The 22,949-nt window shown below is 39.0% G+C and overlaps 1 pseudogene; it reads left to right on the top strand.

Moving 5' to 3' along the window:
- LOC101422323 (electrogenic sodium bicarbonate cotransporter 4-like) overlaps positions 1 to 21,386 on the top strand; it is a 38,808-nt pseudogene extending 17,422 nt beyond the window's left edge.
- Positions 21,387 to 22,949: the final 1,563 nt, after the last annotated feature.

Raw genomic sequence — 22,949 nt, 5'->3', positions numbered from 1 at the left:
CTGATTTTTGTGCATTGATCTTATAACCTGCGACTTTACTAAACTCATTATGAGTTCTAGAAGCTTTTTTGTAAACTTCTCAGGGTTTTCTATGTATAGGATCATGTCATCTGCAAATAATGAAATTTTGACTTCTTCCTTTCCAATTTGAATGCCTTTTATATCTGATTCTTGCCTCAGTGCTCAAGCAAGTACTTCTAAGACAATGTTAAATAGAAGAGGTGATAGTGGGTATCCTTGTCTTGTTCCTGATCTTAGAGGGAAAGATTTTAGGATTTCACCATTGTTAACGAAGTTCGCTGTATATATACTCTTTATCATGTTCAGAAAATTTCCTTGTATTCCAATCTTTTGGAGTGTTTTTATCAAGAAAGGGTGCTGTATTTTGTCAAATACTTTTTCTGCATCTATAGATATAATCATGTGATTTTTTTCCTTCAATCTGTTTATATGGTGTATTACATTGATTGATTTTATTATGTTGAACCATGCTTGCATACCTGGAATGAATCCCACTTGGTCATGGTGTATAATTTGCTTAATGTGTTGTTGAATACAGTTAGCAAGTATTTTGTTGAGGATTTTTATGTCTAGGTTCATTAGCGAAATTGGTCTGTAATTTTCCTTTCTTGTGGTATCTTTGTTTAGCTTTGGTACTAGGGTAATGTTGGCATCATGGAATGAGTTAGGTAATGTTCCTTCTGTTTTGATTTTTTGGAAGAGTTTCAACAAGATTGGTGTTAGTTCTTCCCAGAATGTTTTGTAGAATTCACCTGTGAAGCTGTCTGGCCCAGGGCCCTTCTTAGTTAAGAGGTTTTTATTGGCTGATTCTATCACTTTAGTTGTGATTGGTTTGTTGAGATCATCAATTTCTCCTTTCATCAATATAGGCTGCTTATGTGTTTCTAGGAATTTGTCCATTTCCTCTGAATTGTCATTTTTGTTGGAATATAGTTTTTTAAAGTATCCTCTTATGATAGTCTTTATTCTGTGGGGTCAGTGGTGATATCTCCTTTCTCATTTCTTATTTTGTGTATTTGTGTCTTCTCTATTTTTTTCTTTGTTAGTCTAGCTAAGGGTTTGTCAATTTTATTGATTTTCTCAAAGAACCAGCTCTTGGTTTTGTTTATCTTTACAAGTACTTTCTTATTTTCTATTTCATTTATTTCTGCTCTTTTCAGGTGGTAGGCTTTGACCTGCATCCCACCACAGTAGTTGTAGGGTGTATTAGTCAGCCAAAAGGGTGCTGATACAAAATACCAGAAATTGGTTGGTTTTTATAAAGAGTATTTATTTGGGGTAGGAGCTTATAGTTACCAGGCCATAAAGCATAAGTTACTTCCCTCACCAAAGTCTATTTTCACGTGTTAGAGCAAGGTGGCTCTCAATGTCGGTGACTCCCTTCCAGAGTTGTTGCTTCTCTTTCCTCTGTGAGGTTACTTCCCAGGGCTCCAGCTTAAGGCTTCAGCATCAAACTCTAACATCAAAACTCCAACCTCAAAAACCCTCCAACTCTGTCTTTTGCCATGCCTTTTATCTGCGATACCACTTGGTATCATGCCACCCTTTGTAGGTGGGGACTGAACACCCTACTGGCACAAGAGGTTTACCTGATTACTTAAGCAGGTAAACCTCTGAATCCAATATAATCTATATGCCCAGAGGAAAAGATCAGTTTACAAACATAATCCAATATTCCTTTTTGGATTTCATCAATATCAAACTGCTACCTGGGGCATAGATAGTCCCCCTTCCTAGCATCTGTGGCAGAGGCATGTGACTTTTTGCTTGGTTAATTAGATGTTCCCATATGGGACTTTGGTCTGTCTATGAGGGAGCCATGCAAAGATGCAAGTCCAATCAGAGATTGTTTTTGTTGGTAAGGTATATTTGAGAGATCAAAAACTCCATGGAAACTGTTTGGTGATGGAGGCAATGAGTGGTCACTGGTGCTGCCTGTTCTGTGGTAAGGTAGACTACATTCTTGGCAGCTTACTTTCAAGCTAAGTAACTGGACTATTTACCATTTGTATAATCTACCATTCTCTTTCCAACACATTTTTTCTGGTTAAGGTCAGAGTTGGTTTCTGTTGCTTACAACCAATAACTCTCATTGTCATACTAAATAAAGTTCCAAGGTAGGAGCCAAAAAAGCTCAAAGAGATGTTTGAATATTTGGAACAGCATCTGGAAAAGCATAAGGTAATAACTGTATCTTCATGTTTACTGGAGCAAAGAAGGAACACACAGTTTTGCTATAGTTATCACCTCATCATTTTTAAAACTAGGCTTTTCATAAAGAAGGTTAACTATGAGAAAGAGTCACTTTTATACTCATTTTACATCCTCTGAAAAATACATCTTCTTAACTAAACTTTTAGTATTCATATAGTATCCTTAGTGTATAATGTTGGCACTATAAAACTCAATTGAGGCAGGAATCTAAAAGAAATCTTCAAGAAATGAAGGGATGGTTATCAGATAAAAATCTCAAAGGTGTAAAGATGTCAATTATCCCAAATTAGTTCATAAATCAATGCAACCTGGATAAAAATCCTATTGGAGGGATCTTAAATAATTCCACTTATTTTTTTTTAAGTGGGCTCATGTGTTTACTAAGAAAATAAGGAAATGATAAACACAAAAATCACAATAGTCATCTCCTCTTGGGAAAGCATTCAACAAATGAAAAGGCTCAGGGAGGGATAAACCAGGAGCATCAAAGGTACTGGTAATTTTTAATTTCTTATGTCAGGTGGTGGGTACATGGGTATTAATTTTGTTAATTATCTTTATATCTTCTATAAATACTATAAGGGTGTGTGATATTTCATAACTTTTAAAAATGTTAAAATATTTTAAAATGCTAAAAGAGAAAAATAATGAGCATTAATCTCCCTTACTAGATATGATATATGACTTTTTAAAATATTATGATAATGATATTGGAAAAGAGAGATAGAAAAACAGAACATAAAACATAAAGCCTCCAGAAATAGACTCATAAGGGAATTTAGTTTGTGATAAAGACAGCATTTCAAATCAGGGAGGAAATTACAGATTATTCATTCAATGATGTGTTGGATAGACAGGCCAGAAATTGGAAAATATATAAATGGATCCCTAGCTCATTCTTATGCCAAAATAAATTCTAGATGGATCACAGACTTAAATGCAAAAAAAAGAAAAAGGAAAAAGAAAACCATAAAAAGTCATAAAACTGTGAAAGTACTAGAAGAAAATTTAAGTTAAAATGTAATGAGGGGAAAGTGGATTTGGCTCAACTGATAGAGCATCCACCTACCATACAGGAGGTCCAGGGTTCAAACCCAAGGCCTCCTGACCCATGTGGTGAGCTGGCCCACACGCAGTACCGATGCATGCAAGGAGTGCCGTGCCATGCAGGGGTGTCCCCTGCACAGGGGCGCCCCACACACAAGGAGCGCACCCCATAAGGATAGCTGCCCAGCGCAAAAAAGTGCAGCCTGCCCAGGGTGGCACTGCATACACAGAGAGCTGATGCAACAAGATGATGCAACAACAACGAAAAAGAGACTCCCAGTGCCTCTGACAAGAATGCAAGCAGGCAAAGAAGAACACACAGTGAATGGACAAAGAGAGCAGACAACGGGGTAGGGGTGAAGGGGAGAGAAATAAATAAACAAATCTTTTTTTTTTAATGTAATGAGGAAGACCTTTATTAGCACAACACAAAAGTGAGAAACTATAAAGAAAGATTTTTATGATTGGATTGATTTAGCATCCCAAAAATTAAAAATTCTGTGTAATAAGCTGACATCTCAAGGATGAAGATGTCCTTGTCTGAAACCTCAGAACCTAGGAATGTAGGAATGCTTCCTTATATGGGAAAAGGGACTTTGCATATGTGGTTAATAAAGACCATGAGATTATCCTGGATTATCTGGGGTGGGCCCTAAATGCAATCACAAGGGACCTTATAAGAGGGAAGAATAAGGTCAAAGGAGGAAGAAATGTGACTACAGAAGCAAGAGGTTAGAGTGATGGAAGACAGGAATCACCAGTCAAGGGACGTAAAGGCAGACCCTAGAAACTAGAAAAAGCAAGGAAAGTGATTCTCCTCTAGAACCTACAGAGGAACCAGCCCTGCCACACCTTGACTTTAGCCCAGTGAAACTGATTTCAGACTTCCAGCCTCTAGAAGAGAATAATACATTTGTGTTCTTTTAAGCCACTAAATTTCTGGTAATTTGTTACAGTAATAATAGGAAATTAATACAGTCAGTATGTCAAAACTACCAAAAATATTTCAACAAAGTGACAATATGCTAAGAACCCAATATATCAATAGTTGTTAAAAATCAATTACAGAAAAGAGAGTCACTGTGATGGAAATATAAACAAAACCAAGAGGCTGTACACCAAAGAAGAAATACCAACTGGCCAATAAGCAGATGAAAAATATTCAGCTTTGCTAACAATCAAAGGTATAAATAGTCAAAGGCATAAAGATAAAGCAGTTTTCACCTAGATTGACAAAAATGAGAGGGCTTGCTATATTCTCTATATTGAGAAGTATATTGGGAAATGGGTATTTCATGCACTATAGATGGGACTATAAACTGATAAAATCTCTCCGAAAAGTAATTTTTCAAACTGGTTCAAAATTTTAAGCATGCTTACACTTTGATCTATATACTCAACTTTTAGGAATTTATCCTAAATTAAAAATAAGAAAATTGTGCAAAGATACAAATACAGAATGTTCATTTCAGCATTATGTACAGTAATGAAAATTAGAAAGAACCTAGGAGATTCATTAAATAAGTTATTATACATCCATATAAGAGAATTCATTGTAAGCATTAATATACTATTGACTTTAAAATGTGTATTATATATCTTTTAATGAAAGGTTATACAAAATATCACATCTGGTGTCATCCCATTTATGTAAACCTATATATTTTATAAAATTCTATATTATATATTGTGTTAGATTGTGTTTTATTCTCAATTCTACACTTCTCCTTAGTCATATGACCTTGTATCACACTATAATGGGAACAGTATATTTCCCAGCCCCATTGATCTTGAGTTTGACCATTTGATTTGTTTTGGCCAAGGGATATTAAAAAAAAGGGGGACAACATGTCATTACAAGCCAAGACCTTAGGTTCACATACTTGCACACCTGCTATCTCCACAAGAAAAATATGCCCCATATAGCTCCTGCACTCTCCTTCAAGAGAATGCAAAGACATTAGAATAGAAACCAAAACCTTGAACCAAGCCAAATCAACCCCCAACTGAAGAAGACACACTCCAGCTGAATCACAGGCCCATTAGCAAGAAAAGTAAATATGTATCGTAAGCCACTGAACGTTAGGTGTCATATTATGAAGCATTATTGTGACAATAGCTGACTAATACATATATTGTTTATTATAAAGAGAAATCTAGAAAGCAAATAATTATGATGCTAACCTTGACTATCTGTAGACAGGAGAATTCACTGCTATTTATCAGTCTGGAGAGCTCATCTAAATAAATGCTGTCATCTAAATGCCAACAACTCAGCCCGGCCTCTCTCCTGAATGCCAGATCCATATATCCAAGTGCCTATTCAAATCACTTGGATGTCTCGAAGATAATATGTCCAAAACTGAATTACTGGTATTCCCTTCAAAATCTTTTCTACCTAGAGTCTTCCTCATCAAATTGAAGACAATTTCACTCTTCCAACTGCTCAAGCCAAAAAAACTTGTAGTCATCTTTGAACTCTTCTTTTTCTTGTGTACTCCACATCCAGTCCATCAGAAAATCATGTTGGCTCTAACCTCAAGGTTATCCAGAATCCTGCCACTTCTCACATTCTCCACTGCTACCTACCTGGTCCAAGCCACCACCTTCTCTCACCTGGATTACTTATAAACCTCCTAAATTGTCTCCCTACTTCTACCCTTGCCCCTATTCTCCATACAACTGCTAAAGTAAACCTTTTAAAATATAAATCACATTATCTTATTTCTCTGATCAAAACCCTCCAGTGGCCCAATATTTCACTCATGATCTGGTCCTTCTTACCTTACTGACGTCATCACTGTCTAGTCTCTCTCCATTACTCACTCTCCTTTATACTAGACACAGGAAAATTTTCTTCCATTAGATCCCTTGAACTGGTGATTACTTCTGCTTGAAACATTTACTCCTTGATATCCCAAAAGCCCTTCCCTCACAAGTCTCTGCTCAATTGTCACCTTCCCAAATACTCTTTTTTTTTTTAATCTCTCCCCTTCCCCTCACCCCCAGTTGTCTGCTCTCTGTGTCCATTCACTGTGTGTTCCCCTGTGACCTTTTCTATCCTTATCAGCGGCCCCGGAAATCTGTGCTCCTTTTTGTTGCATCATCTTGTTGCGTCAGCTCTCCGTGTGTGCAGAGCCATTCTTGGGCAGGCTGCACTTTCTTTCGCACTAGGCACCTCTTCTTACAGGGCGCACTCCTTGCACGTGGGCTCCCCTATGTGGGGGGCACCCCTGCATGGCAGGGCACTCCTCGCACACATCAGCACTGCGCATGGGCCAGCTCCACAAGGGTCAAGGAGGTGCAGGGTTTGAACTGAGGACCTCCCATGTGGTAGGCAGATGCCCTATCCATTGGGCCAAGTCCACTTTCCCCAAATACTCTAAATTAGAAATTTGCCTCTTATCATCTCCTTTTCCCACTTTACTTGTTCTATTATTTTCATAGCACTTATTACCTTCTAACATATTATGTATTTTAATTATTGTATTTTATTATAATCTGTCTCCCCTGCTATAGTGTAAGCTCCTTGAAGGCAGCTATTTTTGTCTGTTTTGTTCACCACTGTGTTCCAAGTGCCTAAAACAATGCACATAGTAGAATATGTGGAATATGTAGAGCAAATTAGTGAATTTCTGTTTTCATGTATTTCTTCATTTTTATAATTACAATGTCTCATTTTAACAAAGCATTTTAATATAAAAAATAAAGGATTCTCATTTTGAAACAAAAGTTTTATAGTAGACATGAGTATGACTAAGTATTTTTCTCACATCAACTCTTTTCAATGACTGATTGATCCAACAAGGGTTTTCTCCTTGAACTTGAGTGGAACTAAATCCATTAATTGCCCGACTCAAAATTACCACCCTTAAATTTATCTGCAGCTCCAGATTCACTAGCTATCCTGATAGCAAAAGCTTTGCAGCTGATTTTTTTTCAGCTCTCGGTGACTTCTCTCCAAGAATAGTCACAAATAGTCTCTTCGTTCTGCTAGAACTATTGGAGCAAGGAGAGGAACTGCTTTAATGAGGCTTCCTAATGTTCCTGAACAGCCATGAGATACCTGCCTGGTCCTCTCAAAATACTTTATAAGTCTCACTTTGTGGCCAAGACATAGGAAATATATGTTTATATAAAAGGAGATGGTCCTGTTGTTTTAACTCTCTCAATGCCTTCCTCTGCACCAGGTTCCCTGCCAGCTAACTTTGGGAGACAGAGCTTGTGCTATTAGCTAATTGCTATGCAATCAGATTTAGGCATTGAGCTCTTCTCCCTTTTCTCGTCACCAAGAGCTCCAACTTGCTCTCATTTCATTGGCGGATCTGCTTGAATTCATCTTATTTTCAGTTATAGACTAAGCTCTCCAGAATAAATACCTACAGCTAAAATCCTTTTATGGATTTTTGATGTTTTGGGTGGAAGAAGTTTTCCATACTCATACTCTCCTTTGGTTACCCCAAACAGCGGTATAATCTGAGTTATGGTATGACCACAATTGAATGACAGGGTGATATAGTAGTCGAGTGCACAGAGTTTTTAAGTAAGACTACATTGGTTTAAGACCTTTTTCACTATGTTGGGCAAGTTAGTCAAGTTCCTTAACTGGAAGCTAGAACAGTGGGGTTAATAATAGCATATCTACCATAGGATTGTGTTAAGGAATAAATGAATCATTCCCACTACAAAATGCTTCCAATAAATGACAGTTCGGATTATTATGCAAGCTCTACTGAGAGCAAGCTCCCCAGCTGCCCCCCTTTGAACCAGATTGGTAGCCCTAAACCCCTTTTATTTAGAAATTTCAGGAGAACCCCTGATTTAAAACAGGACTCACCAAGCATCTTCCGGTTTTCCATAATCAACTCTCCTCCAATGCTTAAATGAAGATATCGGTTTGCCCATGTTGTAAAATTACCCAATACTTGCACACAGTAGGCATTCAGTAGAAAATCAAATCAGCAGAAGAATGCAAGTCATACCACCACCTGGGGAAAGCCTGTTCTCCAATCCATTAGCAATGGTAAGGTTAGTGTTTTCAGATAGTCTACCACTGAGTAGAAATTGGCCATCCTTGAGTCTAAATTTCCATGACTTCCTTAATCTCACATCTCTGCAACCCCAAGCATTATTGTACTTTCTTCATTGTTGCCTCTTGATAAGACCCACTAAAGTATGAAAAGGCATTAAGACTAAAACCATTCTCAATTTTATTCAGTTATTGATGCCAAGCAACTTCTTAAAAAGTCAGAGTTTCCAGAACTTTGTGCCTAGATTTTAGAAAAGAACTGCTAATCAATGGAAACCCAATGTAATCCTAACTCCATGCAACTTCCCCAAGTCTCTAACATTTAACACAAGTCATCTCATTTGGATGAAAGTAAAATTTTATTGTTGGCAGAGTTGTATATGTTCTAAATGGGTTAAAGAAGAATTTGTTTTTACTTTCCATTTAGTCTGGGCCATCTCAGGAAGAGAAAGTGGATTGTGAGGCTGAGGTCACCAGCACTCTGCCCAAATCCAAGCAACAGGGAAGGACCTGAAGGCACAAAGAAGCAATTCTATTTGGAAATGTCACACTGAGGTTACCAATTTAAAACTTTTGTTGAGAAGCAGTCAGGCATGGGATATATTATGTGTTGTGAAAAGATTTAAGAAGCACCTGTGTTGCTGGCAGGTGGATTTTTTCCATCGGAAAGCTCTGGGACTTTCAGAGACAGTGTCGTGGTAATGAAAAGCCCTGGTCTGAAGTTCAGGTTATTATTCTGCCACTAACTAATTCTTTATGAACCTGTCTGTTCTCCAGACCTTACTTTATCTTTCATATAGTGAGGGATTTACGCTAGAGGATCTCCAAGGTCTATAACTTCAGACACAGGAAACGGAAGACAGTATATCCTTGTACAAAGGCTCTTTGTTCTGGAATTCCTTGCTGCTGTGCCTCCAGACCCCACGCAAGCACAATCTTTATAAATTAGCATTTTATTGACTTTAGCATGTGTTGTCCATTGGTGCTTCTGTTTTAATTAAATGTTATTATTTGTCTCTGTGTCCTGAGGCCATGTGTTGGGAATGGATGAGATTCCATAAATCAGGCCCAGAGTTCTGGGTTGGGACTTCATTGACGGTTCTCATGATGTCACTGTAATTCTTGCCCTTGGATCAACAGAGGAACTTTGATATTCTCTTCATGGCTAAGCAAAGGCTTTTTTCGGTTTATCTCGCTTCTTGTTGAAAACACACAAAGCCCTTCCCCAAAATTCAGTCTTCCCTGGTATAAAAAGAGCATTTTGTTCTCCTTTCAATGTTTTTGCTGTTTTTAGGTGCTCCCATCTCTCCTGGAGGCATCTCCCTTGGGGACTCTGAGTAGTTGTGCTCTGTGACATGAAGTCCAGACTTGAGACTATGGTCATCCTCACGCCAGTTAGATTCATCCCAGAGCCATTGCCCCCAGGAAAGGTTGTGGATATGGTTTTAGAAAGCAGCACTATGTTTATGTCCAAACAATATTACTACCCTTCAGAAAAAAGTCCATTACATATACTGAGTTCCAAGCATACTTTGGGGAGGAAGAGGGATTACTTATTAACCATTCTTTGTCTATGCAAAATAAATATTTCTTGAAAAAATACCCACCTAATTATGTGGACCCAGAGCAACTGTGAGCATCCTTTCAGGCTCCTCTATCTTTCTCAAAAATAGCATTTTCATTTTTCTGAGCTTCTAAAGTTTTAGGTTTTTACTTGATTATACCTTCAATTCTTTAACAAATATCCATAGAGTACCCAGTATGCACCAGGCGCCATTCTAAGCACTCCATATATATTAGTACATTTACTCCTCATAGCAACCCCATGAAGCAGGTATTATTATTATTATTATCCTCATCTGATGAAGAAACTGAGGCACAAAAGGGCTAAATAACTGAGGTACAGCTAATGGGCACCAGGGTCAGTATTTAAACACAAGCAGTTAACCCCCAGAGGCCATATTTTTGGCCACTAGTCTAAGCTACTTCCACTCTAGTTTGTAGAAATACAGCAATGGCCCAGTCAAAAGCCCTGCCTCAGGAATTTACATTGTAATGAGGGAAAACAGGTAAGAACCACACAAATAAACCAACTAAACAATTGAGAAGACAGTGATCATTGCTAGGGTTAAGAAGGAAATGAAGTAGAGTATGGAGATAAAGATGTCCTAAGGCAGAGGAGCCTCATCTGATCATGTGGTGAGAGAAGGGCTCTCGAAGGAGACCACATCTAAGCTCGTTCCTGAAGAGAAGTTTGGGGGAGGAGAGCTCTAGTCAGAGGATCAGGATGGCAGAGGCCCCAAGTTAGAAATGGGCTTGGAAAATTCCAGAAACAGAAAGGTCAACACGCCTGGAGAGTATCAGTCAAGGGACAGAGAGAAAGGAAGCAGAGCTCAGCTCTTGGAGGTCCCAGAAGTTTGAATTCTGTACGCAGTGTTGTGAGAAGCCCTGGCACACACCCAGTGAACGCTAATGGTCCCCACACCTCTGGATCTGTGTGTGCCCCTCTCAGCACACCAAGACACCCAGAACTACTGAGCCTTATCCCCAGGATGCTCTGTTATACCCCTCTCCAAAATTGTTGCTTTAGTCAGATGCTGTGTTCAAACTTGTGGTCCTAGAGTCAGATTATCTGGGTTTCAATCTCTACCTTTCTGCTCACTATTTGAATGACGTTGGACAAATTACTGAGCATAAGCATCAGTTTTCTGATCTGAAAGTAGGATCCTAAAGTATACATCCCACAAGATGACTGTGAGAATTAAATGAGATGCATGTCATGTGCAGCGCAGTGTCTAGACATAGTGGGCAGGCACCTGAATGTAGGTTTTGTGTGGTTATTTTTATTAATAGTGTCAGGAATTCAGCCTTGAGGTGAAAACATCGCCTGGCAGAAAGTGCTGGAATCTCTGGCATTGGTTGTTTTGGTTTCTAGGTCAATAGTAGCAAATCAGTAAAAACGGCCCGAAAAGAAAGAAAGAAAGAAAGAAAGCATAATCCAAAATGTCTACAATTTCTCAAATAACATGATCCCTAATTTTTTTTTTTTTTTTTTTTTTTAATGCAACGTCCTGGACAATTTGAACGTCCTTCATTTAAAACCCTTCCTCCCTGGGCCCAGGGATTCTGAAGAAGCTCAGTTCTGTTTCCTATTAAGTGCAGGTACAGCCACCGTCAGAAGTGATGAGGTTACTAAACTGAAATGTACGGCCCCACAAGAAACTCAATCCTTAGCCAGATGAAGAAAAAGGAACATTTAACCAGAAGAAGGCCAAGGCCAGGAATTCTGTTCAGATTTCCTGAGAAACAGAGCTTTCATCCAAATGCCCCGACTGAGGCCTCCTCCCGGTAGCTGAGTGTTTTCTTCTCTTTGGGGCTCCAAGGGTTCAATTAAATGAAGAGCCAAGCCCTGGCGCCATCTCCTGGCGGCCTCAAAAACTGAAAAATATATTTAACCTGAGGGATCCTCCCTCCTTGACAGAAATGACATGGGAGGAGAGGAGGCAGGATGGAGGGCAGGAGATGGGTAATTTCATCTTCTGTGTTTTCAACCTCCTGTTAAACCTTTGATTCAAGAAACACCCAGAGCAGACGATGACAGTCTCCGCCACGTAAAGCCCCCACGAGAGGCTGCCTCTGCTCTGCCACCACTTCCTTTGTTTCTCTAAGAGCTATGCACAGAATTTGCCTTCAAAGAGTTGGCCTCACTCTGGAGCTGCAGGCCTTAGGTCACCTCAGTGCCCAGAATCACGTGACACGGTTCCGTTTGGGGTCTTGCTCTCCCGGTGGGGGGGGGCGGCGGAGTGCCTGCCCTGGCCGTCACGGCTGCTTCGCCCACGTGGCTTCGGTGGGAGCAAGTCTGTCTGACCTGTGTGGCCTCCGCAGTTTGTCACCAGCTCATACTCATCTGAAAGCAAGGCACCTTGGCACCCACAGACACAGGGCCCGAGTTGGAAAGGAAATATAGGTGTGCAGGGTTCTGGCTCATTCCTCTGGAGAGATGAGCAGGACAGTTCTGAAGACAGGAAGGTCTCTTATCGAGCACATAAGTTTACTGATTTAAAATTTATTGGGCTCTTTCTGTTTGTCAGATAATGTGATAAACAACTTTACCTGCAGTTTCTCTTTACTCTCAACCCATGCAATTGGTTCCATTTTTCTTTTCACTTAGATAAGAAAACAGGCTCAGAGAACTTAAACAACTTGCCCAAGATTGTTTAGCCAGTAAATGGCAGAAGTGGGATTCAAACCTGTGCAATCTGATTCCTTTTAACCACTACTAAAGTATCTTCCAGAGATCCAGGATTTAGGATTTTCCCAGACGCTGCTGAAAACACAGCCCCTGGTCATATTTGCAGAATGAATGAAATGGGATAGTTGTCTATAGATAAAGAAATTGCTCTCCAAAGTCCTGTAAATGTGGGTGTGGTTGGGACAACATCAGGTACCACCTAATCTTAATCTCTCTTGAGCAACACATACTCAGTATAAATCCTTTCACACACTCAGCACAGTTCCTGAGCTGTAGCCCTCCCTATGCCCAACTAGCTTTTGGGGACCCTGTCAATAATTTTCTCACACCATCCATGCCTGATGATTGATTTCTCATGGTTATTTGCAAAAGCACAAATGCAAATGCTATTAACTGGTAATAAAACTAACCAGCCATTTCTAAAACCCAGTGCCAGCAACTGCCCAATGGTCCTCAGGGACCCCATGCTTTGCCAGATCCTGCTAAAGCAAATACTGCTTTTGATACTAAAATGCCAAGTGTGGCAACCTTGTCTTTCACTCAGCCCAAAATTTATAGAATGATGCTGTCCAGTGGGATCAAGAGGAAGGAGATGGTCTTTTAAAAATCACAGGAAGGGGGAGCAGATGTAACTCAGTGGCTGAGCACCTGCTTCCCGTATGCAAGGTCCTGGGTTCAATGCCCAGTACCTCCTAAAAACAAACAAAGAAGCAAACAAAAAAGCCAACTCTCATTGGGGGCAGATGTAGCTCAGTGACTGAATGCGTGCTTTCCATGTACAAGGTCCTGGGTTCAATCCCTGGTACATCACAAAGAATTTTAAAAATAGAAAAAAAAAAAAATCACAGAAAGCTTTCAGGATCTCTGATTCCAGAAACCAACCACCTAGGCTCAGTTTGTACATCTCATTCTTTTTCCAGATAACATTACTTTTTAAAATGTAAAAATTTAATTAGCATTCCCTAATCATCTGTTGGGTTCTTGGCACTATCCTAGACACTGTGGATATTAAAGAAAGGTCAGGATACCTGCCTTGAAGGTGCTTATAATCTAGTTCTGGAGATATGACCCACACATGAAACAATTCAAGAATAAGGCAAGGCAGTACCCAGTCAAGTGTGAGATGGCGAGGTCCACAGAATAAGGACTATTCACACTGTGGAACAGAAATGACCAGCATGGCAGAAGTCATCAGACATGAAGCCTACTGGTCTACCACTCACTAGTCCCTGCCCTCATTTCACCTCTTGATGCCTCAGTGACCTCATCTGTAAAATGAGTGCCCACCATAAACCATTATTTGTGGTTCAGGCAAAAGAGTGATGAGCAAGACAAAGACCTTGCTGTAATGGATTTTATGTTCTGGTAGTGGAGAACAGGGAGGCAGACAATAAATAGATGACTAGATAGATAGATTACATAATAGATAGTGATAAGAACTACGAAGTAAAGTAAATCAAGGTAAGGAATAGAGAGTGGAGGGGGGCCATGTTAAGGATGGTTAGAGGAGTGCCCCCAGAGTGGGAATGCAGATGAAGTGAGGGAGTGACCCACACTCATGCCTGCAGGAAAAACCCTCCTGGAAGAAGGACTAGCAAGGCATAGACTCTGAAATAGGAATGTCTCAAAATGTTTGGGGAACAGCCGGAACAGTGTGGCTGGATCGCAGTGCATGTCTGAGGAATGTCAGAAGTGAAGAGCAGCCAGGAGTGAAATCCAGAAAGGCCTGGCAGGTCATGGAAAGGAAATTGGACACAGAGCCTTTGAAGGCTTGAGGATGTGGGGCAGTACCAGGATATCTCAATTTATCTCCTATTCTAAGGGACGGCACCTGACCAAGACAATACTGAATGAGAAGGATTTGGAATGAAGGAATACAAATGCTAAGTGTTCATATTTAAGGGATGGTATGGGCTCCTTTGCCATTAGTGAGTAATTTGATTAAGAAATAACCAAACCAAGGAGGGAAACTATCAGGGGTAGAAGTCCAGTACCTACCAAGAAGAGCCTATCCTGAGCAAACTGGGAAACATATGATGCCTTTGACCCTCTGTAGGCAGTCGGTGCCCTGATGCTATCCCTCTTCTGTCCAAAGACTCCCAGGATGGTACCTTATTAGGGCCACAAAGCTCCTTTCCTCCTAAACACCAACCTGCCATTCAAAACTCATCATCCTGTATCTCGTTGCCTCATACGCCTCTACTGTAGATAACAGGTGCTGGTGCTAAATAAAACAAGCTTATTGGTTAATGCCTCTTTCTACTGAAGTATCCTAAGGCAGAAGAGAGAGTTTTCATGGCCTCAGAATGTCTGAAAGATGTAAACTGAAGTAGCCTATTGCAAGCAGGAAATTTCATTGGACGATTCATGTTTTGTCTTAAAGATTCATGGTAATGTTGCATTCTATTCCAGATCTACGTGTAAAAGCTTAACAGCAATGTTTTATGTTACTCAGAAAAATATGCCACATTTATCCTGTGCCTTGCCATACACCTGGCACACTGCCCAGTATCCCTAAGGCTAAGCAAACTCAATTCAAGAACCATGAACTTGATAACTAAACTTAACCCAGTTAAAACACTATTCATTCCAGAAGGACCATAAGTGTTGCTAATATTTGGGATTTCAAGCATGATGACTGTCTCATGGGGGGTGGGGGGGTATATAGGAGGCAGACGTCTCCTGGAGCAGATCTGTATGTCTTCTTAAATAAAGACTCTAATGCCAGGTCCTGTTCCACAGTTGTTTATCTTCTGAAAGTCTAAGCCATTTCAGATGTAAATTGGGTTACTAACGCAAGTTGGGAATATAATGCAACATGAATAGCATGTGCAATATGGCAGCTCAGTAGCCATTACCCAAGGCTGAGTAAATCCCCTCAATGCTGCGAACCTTGAGAAAGTGATGCTGTTGCATTGAATGAAAAAGCATTCAGAAAAAAACCTGACACTTCTGTTATCTAAATTGTAGTTTACAGCATCTCCCAGTGGCTACATTTCTCGTGTTTGTTTAAAGTTGACACTATTTTGGCTCATTCTGTAGTGCATTTAGGATAAAATGACTACTTGTACATACACAGTTGCCCACACAGATGGGGGGAATGTGTTTATTTGGAAAAGAAAAAGAAATTAGAAGAGAAAATAAAAAACCTTTCATGGTACAGGCACCACTACCACTGTGACTGCACAATGCTGTATTAACAATATTTTGAAGGACTTACTCTAAATAACAGTCCTTCCTTCCAACTCAGAAGACACATAATTACAGGCTTTCTGGATACTGCGGAAGGAAAGGACGCCTGCCATATTGAATGCTGCCAATACTAGGGGTTTGAGCAGCCTGCTGCTGCCGTACAGTGGGGACTATTGAAATGGCAACCACAGGAAGCTTTTTCTGCTTCCATCCAAACAAAGAGAACCAGTAAAATGTTTATGTTCTGTGCAAATTCTATTTTCAATTCTTTCACATTACCGATAATTATAATTAATATCAAATATAGGATGCTTTAAATAATTTCAGCTGCATTGTGAAACACAAAATGTACTGAAGATATAGTAAATATGTAAATTGTTTTACTATTTCTTTTTACCTTATTCCCTAATTTTCTGGCTTTTGTTGTGTCTATAGATCACTTTTTTAAAACTTAGGTCTGGTGTACAACTTTTATGAGTAATTAAAAACTAATAATATCACATTTCCTAAGATATTACGATTTTTGCTTCAAGGTACAAAAATATCTCAATCTGCAGTGGCAATTTTTGTTCTCTAAGAGGTTCTCTTCTTTATTAAGTGAAGCACTGATTTTAGGTTGAATCTACCTATCTAAAAATTTTAAGGATTCTTTAAAAATTAAATGGATTAAAAAATGAATCACATGTATTCATTTTTAAATTGAATATTAAAAAATATCCTAATTTGTGGACTTCACAAATTGATAGAGACAGATTAAGGGATGGGTCAGCTGAGAAGCTTTTCAGGAAAACAATCTACAAGAAGAGCTGAAACATCAAGGAAAATGTAATAAAATGGAAAAACAACTGAATTTATGTAAGCTATTTTAGAGAATACTATATGTAATCTGAATGAATACTTTTGATAACCCTTTTAGGTTTGGGGGGAGAATCCCCAAATAAATTGATAAAACTGCTTTTCAGAAGAGAGTTAAAAACGCTTAGTAAACTTAGCGATTGAAGATTTTTCTTAATCTGATAAAGGGCATTTACCAAAAATCTTCACCAATTATAATAAATGGTGAAATATTAACAACATTGCATTAACATTGGCAACAGTGAGAAATCAGAAAACCTCTAATATCCATCAATCAGAAAATGGATTAATAAATTGTGGTATTATTGTCCAATAGAAGGCTCAATAGCAGTTATTATTAATTAGTCAGATCTACGTGGCTGTACATGAATAGTGCCCTAAAATGCAAGGTTCAGTGAAGAAAGCCAGGTGCAGAATGTTGGGTGCAGCATGCTATTGTTCATGTAACTTCCAAATCAGACAGCATCATTGTATAGAGTTCATAAATTCATAACAGTATAAATGTATAGCCTGGGTCCTCCCTCAAATTCATGACAAGGTTGCCTTTGGGGAGAGAGGAGAATATATGGGCTTTCGCCTTTTTGTGGAATAGTCTATTCCTTTTTAAAGAGGAGAGAAATAAGAGGTATGAAGCAAACAGGACCAAATTTGAAACATTTGTTTATTTATTATGGTGGTTAAATAAGTGTTTTTCAGATATCCTTTCCTTTTTCCATTAAAAAACAAAAGAGGTTGATCTATTTAATTGCAGGGCCTTTGTTACCGCTGAGTATGATTTGCAAGCCTGGGGCCAGCACTAAGTGAAAAAGAGGCCTTAGCTGTACTGCTTCCTCCACTAAGTGCTCAGTCTCCCCTGTAAATGAATTCACATCAAATATTTCAATACTGGTTTGAAAGTGTATCAGATCATTACTTAACCTGAGACACCCCCGCATCTCCTTCAGCCCATATTTTGAAACAGTCTCACAACTTCACAGGGACATAACCATGAATAGGGATAAAATTCCAGAGTCAAAATAAAGAATTTAGCAGCTGGCCAAATGATTTCAACTAACATGTGTATAATACCAATATATATCTGTACATAAGCTCGTGTAAATAAAAATGATACCATAAGAATTTGAGGGGGAAAAGTGCAATTTTATCTTCCTTAGGCTTATAACCATTTTCGGCAATTCATTAAAATTCCTGAAGTCCCACTCTGACTTTGGTGTCTGGTCATAGAAAAAGAACTAGGGGAAGCTATTGAAAATCTTAGGAGCAACAAGAAAATCAGGCAAGATAGAGTCCCCACAAATTTTTATTTTTGTTTGAATTTTCAAGTGTGCATTTTAACAAACAGGAAAATTCCTGATTTGTGCTATTGTTCTAAGTTGACAGAAATATAACCAAAATGGCCTTATAGACTGCTATCACTCTCAAATACAACAGATTCAATTGGAACAGGAACTTGGCAATGCTGATAGAAGAATTCTTAATTTAATTCACTGCTCTAAATTGTATAAATGTGCCAATGTGTTAGAAACCCCTTGAGAGAATATTTCTTAGGAAATTAAAAGAAAATGTGATTTGGGATAAATGTATTTGAGGCTATGATTTATCTGCATAAGGAAGATAAAGTTTGCCCCCAAATAAATTTTGCAGTCTAGACTGCAGTCTAAAGAAATGAGACCGTAATCTACTCTTTTCTCCTGCTTTCACAATAGAACCACTCACAGTTGTGATGAGAATTATCCCAAATTACATGGCATAAAAACTGGCATTGCCTCACATGTTATTAGTCTATTTGCAGATGGCACCACAATTTACAATCCGACCCCATTTTGAGAAATGCTGATTCTGCAAACACTCTGCTTGAAAGCAAGAGTGGAACTCTTAGAATCACAGCAGAGACATACTCTGTTTAATCTTTACAAAATTTACATTAAAGTAGTTCTTAATAGCTCAAAATAACTCTATCTAATCTCTACTTTGATCACAAACAATTAAACATAATTATTTTATAGAGTGTGAATTTTAAAAGACCTAATATGTTGGACAGTTATCAAAATATGACCAGTGAAACTTCAGGTAATTAGGCTTCCAAATATAAAAATAAGCAATTTTACAGAGAAGAGCAAAAAAGCAATTAGCAGATACTGTGAGAATCCTCCTAAATAAAGGAAGTTTGAGAACTCCAGTTCTTAGGCTTTTTTTTTTTCTATAACTTATACTTACAGACTGCCATAAGTCTACAAGTTTAGTATGAGATTAGTATGAAAAAGAAAGTAACCACTCAACTTCTTACACCTATACTAAATATTTGGATAGATGGAGATTCAAATCAGCTACACAATGCTGTCCTCTTGGTTTCAGCTTCTGAGAACCAGCTGTTTGTACAATGCTCAGTTCACTAAAATGCATCCAGATAAATCCTCTAGAAAGCATTCCTATAGTTCGTACTATTCTTTATAATCTTTTTATTGTAAGGTCAGTAGTAATGCCCCCTCTTTCAGTTCTGGTTTTATTTATTTGAGTCTTCTCTCTTTTTTCCTTGGTCAATCTAGCTAAAAGTTTTGTCAATTTTGTCCATCTTTTCAAAGAACCAGTTTTTGGTTTTGTTAATTTTCTCTATTGTTTTTCTATTCTCTGTTTCATTAGTCTTCACTCTAACCTTTATTATTTACTTCTTTTTGCTTGCTTTAGATTGAATTTGCCCTTCTTTTTCTAGTTGCCCAAGGTGGAAAGTTATATTATTAATGTGAGATTTTTTCTTTTTCAACATAGGCAGGGAAGTGAATGTGGCTCCAGCATCTGAGCTCCCACCTACCACATGGCTGGTCCCAGGTTCAGTTCATGGTGCCTCCTAAAGAAGATGAGCAAGACAGCAAGCTGATGAGACAGGCAGGCTTACCAAGCTGATGCAACAAGGTGATGTAACAAGAGACACTGGGAAAACATAATGAGAGACACAACAAAGCAGGGAGTGGAGGTGGCTCAAGTGATGAGGCATCTCCCTCCCACATCAGAGGTCCTGGATTCAGTTGCTGGTACCTCCTAAAATGACCAGCACACACTAAACAAACAGCAAAAAAAACAATAGGGGGTAGGGAGAAATAAATAAATCTTTTTTAAAAAGTAAAATAAAGTAGGCATTTACAGCTATAAAAAGTCCTTCTAGCCAGCAGAAAAACAAACTCATGAAGAAGATCCCCCAAGGAATCAGAGGCATCCAATGTGTTCATGGGCAAGGTAGACTTCCAGGATCAGTCATTCATTGCTTTCATGCATCTCATCCAGTCCCCCATCCTGGGGGGCATGACCATGCAGATGCCTCCTGGGAGATATGACCATGTTCATACTGCTGAAACCTTCTAAAAGCAAAATCCTACAAACTTCATGGTAGATGTCGTCTTCAGCAAAATGGCCTACAAAGCCAGCAATAGGGACAATCTGATTGCAGGATTGATAAGTTTCTGGATACGGTCATTGTCCTTGCCCCTGGAGAATGGGACCCAAATATTCAAATTGAGCCCCCAAGGAAGAGTCCTCTGCTGGCAAAAGGAAATCTGTGTTCTTCTTGACCAAGGTGGGCCAGATGAACAACTCTGAGGATGCAGCAGAGGTGGAGGTACCTGCTAGGGTACTGGTAGGCCTGGCTAGAAGGGACAGCAGGGATTATGGATAGATGTCAGCAGTACATGAAACTAGAAAGGAGCTTATCCGGACAGGACAATTCTTCAATAGTCTGTGTGTGGATGTCACATGGCAAGCTGCCCTGTTCCCAAAAAACTTCTATTACTGCTTCCACACTCAGTCCATTTCTGCTATTCTATTCCTCTACCTTGGCTGCATCACCAATTTGCTCACCTTTGGCAGGTTTCTGGGAGATACCAACAACTATCAGGGAGTGATGGACAGCTTCCTGGGCATTGTCATGACTGGCTCATTGTTCCACCTCTTCTTGGATCAGCCTCTCACCATCCTCAGCAGCACAGGATCCATCCTCATCTTCAGGAAGCTCCTCTTTGACTTCAGCAAAGGCAACATTCTGGATTACATGGAGTTCTACCTCTGAGTTGGTCTCCACTCAACTATCCATTGCCTCATCCTGGTGGCCACAGATGCCAACTTCATCATCAAACATACCACCCCCTTTTCACCAAGGAGGGCTTCTTCACCCTCATCAGCTTCAGTTTCTTCCACTATACCATCAAGAAGATGATTGATGCCTTCCAATACTACCCCATCAACATGGACTTCATACCCAACTCCATTGCCACCTACAAATGTGAGTGTATCATTCCCAACACAATTAAAATAACCATGTTCAATGCTTCTGCCCTGCTGGCACCAAGCACCAATGCATCTCTGTACAATCTCCTTAACCTCCCAGCACTGGACTGGTTCTTGTTGAGCAAGGAGTGTCTGAGGTATGGTGGGTGACTGCTCAGGATTTACTACCAGTTCATCCAAGATCTTGCACTCAGGTTCTTCATCCTTTCTTCAGGAAATACTCCATGACCTTGACCATGAAGAAGTTCAAATTCAGCCATTATTTCCCCACCAAGGTCCGAGTCCTGGTGGCTGATTTTTCCACTGTCTTCTTCATCCTGCTATTCCATGGGATTGATGCCTGCTTCAGCCTGGAAACCTCCAAGGTCCACATGCCCAGGATCATGGAGCCCAAATGGCCTGACCATGGTTCGTAGTCCCCTTTGGAAAGAACTGTGGGGGGTGTACCTGGCCTGCATACTGCCTACCCTGCTGGTGGAAGGTCTTTTTCTGGCAATATAGTAGATACTGATTGCACAGTTTCCATGGGAATCTTTATAACTGAATGAGGAAGGAACTGGAGCTCCTCACCATTATCCTCATGGGCACTTTTTCTCCTTCTCTGTGAGAATGTTGTCAATCCAGGCCAGATCATGCTGAAGACAATGAAGTCCAAAAGCCTTCAAACAATGATGAGGTACATGAGTGACTTCTTTCAGTTATTCAGAACTCAATCAAAATATCATCTTGCATTTCAAAATTTACTGTCCAGTTTCACCTGCTTTCAACTACTCACGGAGCCCAGTCTTCAGGATGCCACAGGAGAAGATAAAGATGGAGTCAGACTATGACTACATAGACATGGACAAATATCAAAGAGAAGCTGATTGCAAGACCACCCTCTAGAATTACACAGTTTTTCACAGCTAGTGGATAGAATCAGGGCATGGTTTAGACCAAGATTGGAAAATTTGTTTTGTAATTTTACATATTAAAAAGTGCTGAAAAAGTCTTATCTTTTCTCTTTATCTCATTTAGTTTTCTATGGGCCATATGAAAATTTTGAACTATCTTTATTATGTGCCGTGCTCCAGCATAGAAGTGTGACTGGGCTTTATCAAATTGAAAAGCCAGTTCCAAAAGTCTGTTAATGAAAAGGAAAAAAAAAAAAAAAAAACACATCGTGGATAAATTTTTTAAAATAAAATTATTCTTGCTAAAGTGAAATCTCAAATTACATATTAAACAAAATAATCCTTTAAATTAATATCACTGATTTTTCATGCCCAGAATCAAGTTCCTTTATGAGTTTGGGTATGTCCTTCTTTCAAATTTTCAAAGACTTGATTTCCAAAATTAAACTCCCATTCACATGAACATTACATGATAGGCAGAGCAAATGTCAAAATTTGTAAGACTATTAAAACCTGTTAATAATGAATCAAGTCTTTTCCCCATGAAATTTAATATCGGTCATTTTATCTTCAGTCTACATTCAATCCATCCAGTCACGTTTATTTAACAATGCATCAGTCATTTACTTTCCCCAAAACAAATATGGATTTGAATCTTGAGTAAATCATTTGGTTAGACTTAGTTACTACATGAGTTTGGTATAGTGCCTGATCCATAGATCTCAATAAATTGTTGGCTTAAATCTCAGAGCTCCCCTCCTAGGGATACTGCCAAAAGGTACAGCTATAAACCTGTATCACTTCTATGATAGCAGCAGAGTCACATAGCTGTTCCTAATCCAGAACCATAGCCTGATCTAAATTCTTCATCTTCATCTGCACCAATCCTGGGAGAGCTAACAATCTACCCTTAATATTTAAACATGGCTGATTTTGAATAGCAAAATCCAGATTAAATTGTAGAAATGTTATGGATTCGGGAGTAGATGTGTTCTATACAAGCTGGAAAACTATGATGTTAATTCATTGTAAATTGATCACTGCAATTTTCATATTACATGCCATTTATATTTGTATATACATAAACATTTTAATTTCAACTCCCATAAGTATTAGTATATTGTGTCTTCATTTTCATTCATCTCAAAGTATTTTCTAATTTCTCTCTTGA

Source organism: Dasypus novemcinctus, chromosome 2 (assembly GCF_030445035.2).
Source record: "Dasypus novemcinctus isolate mDasNov1 chromosome 2, mDasNov1.1.hap2, whole genome shotgun sequence".
Lineage (NCBI taxonomy): Eukaryota > Metazoa > Chordata > Mammalia > Cingulata > Dasypodidae > Dasypus > Dasypus novemcinctus.
Note: the sequence above shows the minus strand (reverse complement) of the source record. Positions and strands in the feature narration are given on the sequence as shown.